The following is a 10,477-nucleotide window of genomic DNA, read 5'->3' as shown; positions in this document are numbered from 1 at the left end:
CACAGGCTCCGGACGTGCAGGCTCAGCGGCCATGGCTCACAGGTCCAGCCGCTCCGCGGCATGTGGGATCTTCCCGGACCGGGGCACAAACCCGTGTCCCCTGCCTCGGCAGCGGACGCTCAACCACTGCGCCACCAGGGAAGCCCCTCTTTGTACCTTTATAGTTTTTTTTTTTTTCTTTCCCTCTTAATTTTGCTTTACCAGGATCTTATAAGGGTTTCCCTTCATAAATCAGACACCTTAGTGCAGGAACCAGAAACTACAGCCAGCCCCCAGGTGAAATCTGACTATATCCATTCATTTATATAGTGTCTGTGGCTGCCTCTGTGCTATAATGAAGAGCTGAGCAGTTGCAACAGAGACCAACTGTTTATTATCTGGAAAGCCTAAATATATGTTGATATTATCTGGCTCTTTACAGAAAAAGTTTGCCAAAGGTTACTAAACTCATGATAGAGGACATCCTTGGGCCTCCTGAGGAGAATATACTAAGTCTGAAAAGGATGTACAGATGATGGCCTGATAGAGTCAAGAGGTTAAGACGATTTCTTCTAAGTCCATACATTGGACGGGGCAAAGGATTGTCTAGCAGTGTTAGGACAACTGATCCAGTTTCAGGAGTGGAACATTATGTACCAGAAGCTCAGGATAGAAAGCTTTAGTCAGACCAATTCTTGCCCTAACCACTGCTGAGTGGGTAGCTAGCCATCAATTGTTCATTTAAGTCTAAAATTCTTTGGTATCATCTTGAGTCTCATAACAGGTCCCCTGGTCTATGGCAGCCAGTGGTTACATAGATAAAAATCAAGTTGATAAGGTATTAGAAAGGGATTATGAAAGTTCGCTTAATTAAAGAAACTTCAGTGGGATCATAAATAATCTGTGCAAGTTATTAACTTTCCACAGCTGCTCATCCGTACTGAGTTCGAATGACTTCTGACCTATAAAGACCTTAATCTAATTCTGAGTGAATACAGGTCATAAAGGAAAATATGCTTTATAATTCATTGACTATAATCAACAATTCTTTGAAGCAGAAACTTCCCCAAATACACCTAAGCATACCCTGCGTTTTCTTATATTCTGACCTCTGGTCCTATTTTTTTTTTTTTTTAACTTAGAAGATTCACTGGTCACACTTCAGTCTGTTTTATAAAAAACTAATTGAATGTCACTTTCTCTATAAACTGTATTTTAGAACTCATTGGAATTACTTATTTTTTCTTCTTTATTCACTCAGTATACTTTAATATTTGCAATAATAGTAGTAATCTGATTTGGCAATTTGAGTTGTGTAAAGTCTTATATTACTCAGTAGATCATAAGCTCCAGGTGGTCACAGGCCATAGTTTATTTTGCTTTGAATCCCTCAGTACACATGTGCCTTGCATGAAATAATCAACGTACTAATTGAACTAATCTCAGTTTGCTCTCCTGTCTTTCATAGTTTCTTTTTGATATGTCATTCATATGTAGGTATCTAAGAAAATTTTTCTCAGTAGGAGGAATATATTTTTCTTTCCTCTTATGCCTATTTGCGAATTGGGCATCTTTTCTAATTTTGTTAAGTTTTGTTTGCTTATTTTTTAAACACATTATCAGAAACTGAACAAAATTAAGAGTGTTGTTTTGGCAAGAATTACCAAATTAGTAATTTGTTATCTATTCTATGTTCTGCGTACTTTTCAAGATTATTGTAAGTTTTTACCCAATTTGTCTATATAAAATGGATCACTACATTTTTTTAAAGTAGAAATGTAGAATCTGGAGGGATAGTTTAGAACTTGCTAATGAGATGATTTCAGGAGCATTCAGTGACCCACTAGAGATTTCCAACACTATCTTAATAGCAGTTCTCCTAGGTATAGTCTAGAATAGATTTTCCAAATTGTGCTTCAAAGGATGTTGGTAGTTGTGGCAGATAATGGTTTGGGTAATTATATGTAATTAGACATACTGTTGTTTTAATCTACAAAATTTATACTCACCACTTCTGGATTAGTTATGTTATGGAAAGAGTGTTCAGGTAAGAATGTCGATGTGAAAAGGATAAAGTAGGAAGTGACTTGTATTTATCAGAATGTGAAATATTTGCACCATAAAACTTATTTACTTCTACTACATCTTCCTAAGATAATAGCAAACAACAGTGTCTGTGTCTGTGCACACACACCTTATGCTTCAGTTTCTAGCTGAGATGTTTCCCCAAGAGAGAACTAAAAAGCATGAATGTACTACAAATGAACTGTCACAGGATGCAAAGAAAATGGCTGGGGAGATCCCACTTGTGGCACCAATAGAGGGGCAGCACCGATTCTTTTTTAGACTCCTGTGCTATACCCAGGAAAGTAGAGATGGGGAAAGGAACACACTATATGGCATTTAGAGAAGTTAAGTGACTTAGTCCTGGAGCAAACTCAAGCCTAAAGAGGAAAGCCATTTAGGAAACAATAACAAAGGCAAGTAAACCTTAATTAAGATTTTGAAATTCAAACCCAACATAGCATGTCCTTAGTTCAATAACCGTGGTTATTCCAATAGCTTTAGTAATGGTTGGTTAAAGGATATTAAACAGGTTTTGTCTGTTTGTTTTTAGAGGTTTTCAAAGAGTGGTCTGGGGAAGGTTGGGGTTCCCTGAGACCTTTTCAGGAGGTCAGTGGGGTCCCTCTCTTTTCAACTACCTATCTCTGTGAGGTCAAATGTTCATTTACTTCAACTAGAATGACTTACACAATGGACTGAATGCAGAAACAGATATGACAATCCAGCCATCTTCTATTAAATGAGACATTAAAGAGATTTGAAAAAATGTAAAACAATACCACATCTCTCACTCTTCTTTTTAAATAAAGGTTGTTATTTAAGTTAACATGTAATGGGTTTATTATTTTTAAATGAATCAATAAATTAAATTTTTTAATCTATTTTATTTTTAATACGTTAAATATTAGCAGATATAACCCCCATAAACGAAACCTCATGAGAGTCCTCATTTATTTTTAAGAATGTAGAATTTTCATGAGACCAAAAAAAAAAAAAAAAAATTGAAAACCACAATCCCAGAGGGAAGTCTGGTGTGATGGGTTTTCCAAAATTATTTAAACGATAACAACAAGCAACCACACTTTTGTGTGAACCAGTAGTTCCAAAATAATGTCATCACCTTGACAGGGCAGGGGTCGTGGAATAATGAGAGTAAATAATTGCAGGGTTTTATTCATCCATCTTTTTTTCTTCTCTGACTGGATAATTTCAAATGACTTACCTTTGAATTCACAGACTCTTAAGCTTGCTCTCTTTGTATTCTTTAGTTCCAGAATTTATTTGGTTCTTTTTTATGATTTCTACTGAAGGAGCAGTCACCTTCTCTGTTCTTTGACGACTGGCTTCGGGAGAAAAATAGTTTCACCAGTCTGGCTAAGGCTTCTGAGGCTCTCAATGGAATCACCCGCTCTACATCTGTTGTTCCCTCTTGGGAGCGAATTACTAAAATTGTGTGCCTTCTCTGAATTCTAGAAAGCCAGGCCAGATGCTTGAGAGCCTCCCATTTGTTCTCTCTGGGGGTGGTGCCCTAACTGTGCCTTCTTCCAGTCCTGCAGTCAGCTTGACTTTATGCAGGTGCTCACAAGCCATCTGCAAAAACTTGCATTCATAATCCACCAGCGCGTGCTCAGGGAGCCCGCCGTGTGGGTGGTGGGGAAGAGGATTCGGGTGAGTGAGGCAGACAGAGCTTCAAGGGCATCCATGGGCCAGCTGGGGGGACCTGTAAGCAAGGTGTCCCAAGTGGCTTATGGGGCATCTTCCTGATGGAGTTTGTCATAGGACTCAAAGTCCTTTGAGTTCTGTGTCTTGGTTACTGTGCTCCTAGCTTCTCTCAGTCCCTTGGTGGTGCTGATCACCTTAGTGTTCTGGTTTGGGTGAGAAAGAAGGGTGCCTCTTGGGCAGTATCTCACATAGCCAGGGAAGCAAGGCACTCACTACACTGTTACTTTCCCATGTAGGAGAAATTGCTGGGGGCCAAGAAATTGCTCTTGGCACTGAGATGTGCCCCCTTGGGGGAGGACTGATATGGGTAAATTGAAACTGTTCTCACTTTCTTCAATGCATTTATTTTCAGGGGTTTTTTTGCTTTGGTGGTGTGCTGAAACTTCTCCGCTGGACTCCTTGACTCCTACAAAGGTAGGGGTGGCTGTTAAAATCAATGTTCTATTTGAGGATGATGGTTTTTTTTAAAAAAACAATTCCTGTCATCTTGTGGATGTCAATCCTTGGGATTTATATTTTGAATAAAGCATTCTCAGTTGCTGGTTAGGACAAAGCAAGTTGGGGAAACTTGTAGATGGAAGGAATGTTCTGGATAATTTCTCAAATCGGTCCTAGAACCTATAGAGACTTTTCATACAGTGAACAAATTGGATTGAGTGGAAGGGTCAGGTTTCTTATAGGGCTTAGTGGATCAGATTGAGTTGAGAAAGCAGAGATTTTATGGATATTTGCTTGAAAATGTGGAAAGTGTGTGGAAGACCCAAAAAGGCTTGAGTAAAAAAAAAAGGTTCAGATGAATTTCAACTAATACATGCTTGTCTATAAATGGATGTTGGACAGAAGTATCACTGGCATGAAAATGTCCATGAAATTGAAGTGGGATTGTAAATGGAGATTGGGAAGATCTGTAAGTCCTGGCATATCAAAAGTGCACCTGTTCTGTAATGGGCGGCGTCACTGAAAGTCATTACTCCTTTCCCTTTGATAGATGAATGAAAGTGTTTGCTTTTTTGTATTATGGTGTGTGTGTACTGTTATGATGATGAGAGTGTAGCTATGGAGAGGAGAAACCAGAGGGCACTAGCTGTAGTGGTGGTACGGTTTGGACAGCAGAGAGAGGATGGTTATTGCAAAGTGGAGAAGGGCAGATGGATGAAAGTTTTAAAAGTTTTGCAGAGCCTTACTTCCTGTGAGGTAGGTTTGAGATGCTGCTTTTAGCCCTTCTCTCTCCAAGCTGCTGGCATATATTGGGCTATCAAATGTCCACTGAGTTGCTGTAAATAGACCCCATCTGTCCTTAGCTCATCATTGGAATGGCCTTAGGGAAAATGTGCCACTAGAGGGTGTAGGAGAGCATGTGTCATCACAGAATTAAGTTCTATATATCACATTAGTACAAGGGCAGATCTATAAGAACACCAACTTTATGCAAAGGCAGCATGAGTATTGAAACATCTTGTTTTTAAAACAGTGTGACTGGCTGTCAATGAACAAGGCTAAATGATATACAGCTCACAGACTGTTCCTCTTTCTTTGTGATGAAAAGGACTGCAAAATAAGATTTTAAGTATTTACAGTCATCTAATAAAATGCTTCATGAGTATTTATGAGGTACTTCCTTAACTAGATAAATTATAATATTAATCAAAATCAAGACTACTCCTTGGAGTTCTTCCAATAACCCAGATCATAGACAAAGCTTTTCAGGTATTTCTTAATTCATTAATTCTCAGCTAAGTTGTTTATCTCACTCTTTCTACATGTACAAGAATGCTGCTATTTGACAGGAAGTCAAACAATTCCAATATGAATTGCTGTTTGCTGGTTTATTAGCTACATCATGACGACTTAAGATATTGTTAATATTAAATACAATTCTTTTTAAGTGAATATGCATGAATGCAATTTTATTATGTTATGATTTCCTCTCTGTTCTGTGATTGAGACCCTGTAGGAAGCAAATTCGTACATCAGAGTTCATTCTTTGCACATCCTCTTTTCTCAACCTCTTCCCCTTCACCAACTGTCCCTTTCTCAGTAGGGTAGGGGTTGAGGCATAGTGTTCTATGGAACGGAGACAGACCATGGTGGAATTTAATGGGTCAGGGACTTAGAAACATAAAGGCATCTTTATCTTAGAATCATCTGTATTAGACCCTGGAAGAATCTCAGTAATGATCTAGGTTGTTTTAACGTTTTGAAGCCCAGTCTGATAACATGTAGAATGAGTTAATATTCCACAAGTGTTTTGAGACAGAGCGCAATAATCACTATATGAAGGAATTTTTATTTTGTTTTGTATTAACCCTAAGTTATTTGTTTCAGCAAAGTTGGTTTTGAGTCTAATGGAATCTCAAACAATATTTATAATTGACACTCAAATTTTATATTGTCCCACTCCAAAAGCACTGTTAAAGCTCACAAGTGTAGAGAAAAAAGTAAAAAAAAAAAAAAAGTTAAACAATATGACCTGCCATGATAAGAATCCTGTTCTAAAAAGGCTAGTGACATCGTGGAACTTTACCTGAGCCCTGTTCTCCTGGAAAACAGGAACAGTCAAGAAATGTCCCCCATCCTTTTTGTGTTTCTGGACATTGTTTATTGCAGAGATCCACTCTTACCCATATGATTTAAACAAGAAGTTATCTTCAAATTTTATGTATCTATAACAAGGCTAGTTATAGACCCTTTAAATTCCCATCCTTTGTCTCATAAATGATTAGTTGAAGTTAAATGGTCCCCACTTAAATGGTCCTTGATCAACTGTCCAGTCATGCAACACACTCATCACTCCCTTACATCCAATTCTTTCTAGCCTTCTTGTCTTAAAAGAGCGCCCAGCATTTGCTTTAATCAAGTATGGTGAGACACACAGACATGTAACTTACTGTCATTGCAAGAAGTTTTTTATACTTACAGCTCCTTAGAAACAGGAAACAAAAAGCATGATATGCCATGCAGGGCCATGCAGAGAAGCCCCAGGGTCAATCAGGAGGCAGAGTGAGTGAACAAGAGACTTTATAGTGATTTCTGCAAGAAGGAATGGGTGGAGTAGGTAAACAGGTTTAGAGTTGGCTAGTATGAATAATTTTGGCATGCTCTGGGGCATGGAGGCTGTTCTTAGTTGTCTGGTACTTGGCCCTGGGGTAAGTGGCCCAGAGTATAAGTCCTATGAGGGGAGCCTGATAAAGGAGGTGGTTGGGACATGGGTTTATTGACCTACAGCAAATAAACTGCCAGATATTTCTCCAGCAAAGATGGGTTTATTGGGGATTAACAGAGAATTGCTATTTGTGTCTGCAACCATGGTGAGCCATGTGCAAGTCCCTGCATGGCAAGGGAAGGATAGCCCTTTTACAGAGGGAAAAAGAAAGTTGGGAGGGTTATAGTAAAGAAAGAGTCCATGTTGTTTTAATTGGCTGAGTCCTTGCTGGGAAGGAAGAGGGGTCTTTCTTCTCCTCCTTGGGGTCTGCTATTGTTGCAGGGCATAAGATCTCCCCCTTCTGGTCCCCTGACTATATTTGGTTGAGGTTTCTGTTTATTAATTTTTTTTTTATATTTACCCCTTTTGATCAAGACCTTTCCCTGAAAGCACTGTTGATCAAGAGTCAGGTTTTCTAGTTTCAGCAGCTTCTGTCCCTCAGTGCCAGGAAGGACCTGTCCTAAGTGTAGTGTCTCACATCAGAGAAAAAGTACACAGATTGTAAACCTATTGAGGTCACATTTGAGTAAAAGAGGGGGTAGGAGGGAGAACTCTTGAGCACTTTTAATCTAAAGTCCATATCTTATCAAGGTCATAGGCATTAGAGGTTATCTAAAGTGTTATGTCATCATCAAAGGTTTGGCAACAAACTTCCAACATGCCTGGTCTGGATATCTTGGGAAAGCTGTCTCATCAGATATCATCTGTTTCAATTCCAGGAAATCTTTATTTTCAGGTCACTAGGTGATTTGCAGGTCCAGTCAGGGTTCTCTGCTTTCTTCAGGTGTGTCACATGAATCCAAGAGTCTATTCTTTGAAGTTTGGTGGGATAAGGATTGGTTAGCAGGACCTGATAGGGGCCTCTCCAGTAAGGCTGAGCAGGGTTCTTCTGGAGGTGTCCTTTCCACCAGACAAAATCTCCAGGTTTACAAGGTATGATGCTTAAGGTCTTTGTCCCCCGAGAGCATGCTGTGAAAAGATTGCTCCACCAAAACATGGTTATTTTTAATAGAAGCAATTAGGCCTTTGCAGTATTGGAGTATCTCTCCTTTTGTCAGTTGTGGGTGAAAAGAAGCAGGAACCAAATGCATTAGGTGTCCTGTGACGATCTCGAAGGGTGAGAGGAGAGTTGGATTTCCACAAGGAATGGATCTGAGATTTAGAAGGAACAACAGAAATGCTTTTGGCCAGGGTACTTGGAGGACCTCTACAAATCTTGCCAATTGAGTCTTAATAATGCTGTTAGTGCGTTCAACTAAACCAGAGGATTGAGGGAGGGTGTAAACACGGTACAAGTGTTGTAAAACTGGCCAAACAGCACAAACTTGTTGAAACACGTGGCCAGTAAAATGGGTTCCTCAATAACTTTGAAGTTTGAGAGGAGTTCCCCAGGTGGGAATAATCTTTTCCAAAAGGACATTAGCCACAAAAGAGGCAGTAGCCTATCTGCAAAGAAAGGTTCTTGAGCCCAGTGTGAAAACATATGAACTGTGACTGTAACATGTTTATCCATTAGATGGAGGAGGAAGTTGTATGACATTCACTTAACCAGAACTCAAATGGTCAGTTAGGCAGTTTGAAATATTTGGGAGCATGTGAAGAGGCTTCCCTGGGTTGTACTTCAGACAAGTGGGACAAGTGAGGTAGGCACTTTTTGTAGGTTTGCTAATTTTTCCCCACGAATATTAACTCATGAATGAGTTAGTAGACCATGGTTTCATGCATGTACAGTGGCGAGGAGTGGGAATTTTAGAGTCTCCAGTAAGACTGAGTTATTTGGTCCAAACGAGAGCTTTCTCTTTTTATCAAACCAACAGTTGTTGAATTTCCAATCTTGTTTTTCCTTTTCTGAAGCCAATTGTTGGGCTTCTCTAGCCAGTTTTTCTAAATTATCATTTGGGGAAATATCCCTTTGGACCATGACAGAGGTTTGGCTGCTGTTGGTCCCTTGAAGGGCAGCATTCCTTGTGGAAATAGCAGCAACATGATCTCTCTAAACTTCCAGAGAGAAGTTGAGAATGCCCCGTAATCTTAATAATAGCTCAAGTGGCAGGTAAAAGTATTGCACGCTATAATTGCTAAACATAGGGGCCATTTAAAATTTTATTTCTGCTGAAAGTAAGAAAATCATGTTGCTCCCACAGCATCCCCAAATCATGAGCTACTTCAAAAGCACGTATACTAACAATGTAAATACTGGCAGTTTAGCACACCCAGCACAGTATTTGCCATTGCCACATTTTAAATAGGAACCGTCAGAGAACCATGAGAAGTCAGTGTTACCCAGAGGACTTTCTTGTAAATACCAGGTGGCGTCAGCATGTGGTCTGTCAGTGTTAAGTAGTCGTGAGGGACTTTGTTGATGATGGAGGAAAGAGTGGTAGCGTTAAGGTTACTACGGTGTAAAAGAGTTATGTGAGGACCAGTTTACCAAGGGACTGCATGGTAGATGGGGCAGCTGGAGAAATGTTGAGTGTGTTGAGAATTCAGAAGATCTTCTACTGTATGAGGGACACAGCTGGTTAAAGGGGATCCCATGATCACTTTCTTGGTGGCCTTAAGCAAAAGGGCAGTGGTTAAGGGCATGGTATCCCCATGCCACAGGGTCCAGTTGCTGGCTATGAGTTGATGGTGGTTTCTGTGTTTGGGGTGAATACCCCAAAAGCATTCCCTTCCTTTTCGGATATAAACGGGGAAGAATGGGATCTGATCATTGGCCTGCCCAACGGCAGGTGGGTTCATCAAACTCTCCTTTGAGGCCTTAAAAGCTATGTCATTCAGTTCTTCCCATAAAATTGGGTTGGGATTGTTATTGATGAGTAAAACATACAGAGGTTTGGCTGTAAGAGAGAAATTTGGGATCCAGTTTTCAGTAATGACCAATTAGCCCAAGAAAACCTCACAGTTTCAGTAATGACCAATTAGCCCAAGAAAACCTCACTTAGTTTTGGGTTTGGGGAAACTTAGGACACCATGAAGCTTATCTGGATCTAGGAGTAGGCCTTGTTCTGGTTTCAGATATCCTAAATATTGAATCTGGGTTTGGGCAAACTTCAGTTTTTCTTTGGTGAGCTTTATGTCCCTCTAAGGCTAAAAGCTTTAGCAAGTGGATACTGTCTTCCTGTGAGAAGGCTTGAGAAGGAGAGCAAAGAAGCAAATCATCCACATATTGCAGCAAAATAGAACCTCTAGGGAACTTTATATCATCCAGATCAGCCTTTAGGATTTACAAGAAATAAGAAGGACTCTCAGTAAAACCCTGAGGCTTTACTATCCAGGTGAATTATTTTTCTTCCCAAGTGAAAGCAAAAACATATTGGGTAGCTTCATCAACTGAAATACTAAAGAATGTACTGCATAAATCAGTTACAGTAAAGAATTTACTTTTGGTGAGAATGAATGTTAGTAACTTGTGAGGGTTAGGAACAACAGTGTGTCATGGGATAACAATGTTGTTCATTGCTCAGAGGTCCTGGACACACCTCCATCCTTTGCCCTTAGATTCTCACT

The 10,477-nt window shown here is 39.8% G+C and overlaps 1 long non-coding RNA gene across 1 annotated transcript in view; it reads right to left on the bottom strand.

Moving 5' to 3' along the window:
• The window catches only part of LOC113627248 (uncharacterized), a 21,202-nt gene extending 14,457 nt beyond the window's left edge, over positions 1-6,745 (bottom strand). Inside the window, exon 1 of the long non-coding RNA XR_003435485.1 lies at positions 6,683-6,745. This is a non-coding gene — a long non-coding RNA (uncharacterized LOC113627248). The remainder of the gene's footprint in view (positions 1-6,682) is intronic.
• Between the last annotated feature and the right edge of the window lie 3,732 nt (positions 6,746-10,477).

The sequence above is a fragment of the Aethalodelphis obliquidens genome, unplaced genomic scaffold, assembly GCF_003676395.1.
Source record: "Aethalodelphis obliquidens isolate GAN/ISIS:26980383/991018 unplaced genomic scaffold, ASM367639v1 scaffold20, whole genome shotgun sequence".
In the NCBI taxonomy this organism is placed as follows: Eukaryota; Metazoa; Chordata; class Mammalia; order Artiodactyla; family Delphinidae; genus Aethalodelphis; species Aethalodelphis obliquidens.
Note: the sequence above shows the minus strand (reverse complement) of the source record. Positions and strands in the feature narration are given on the sequence as shown.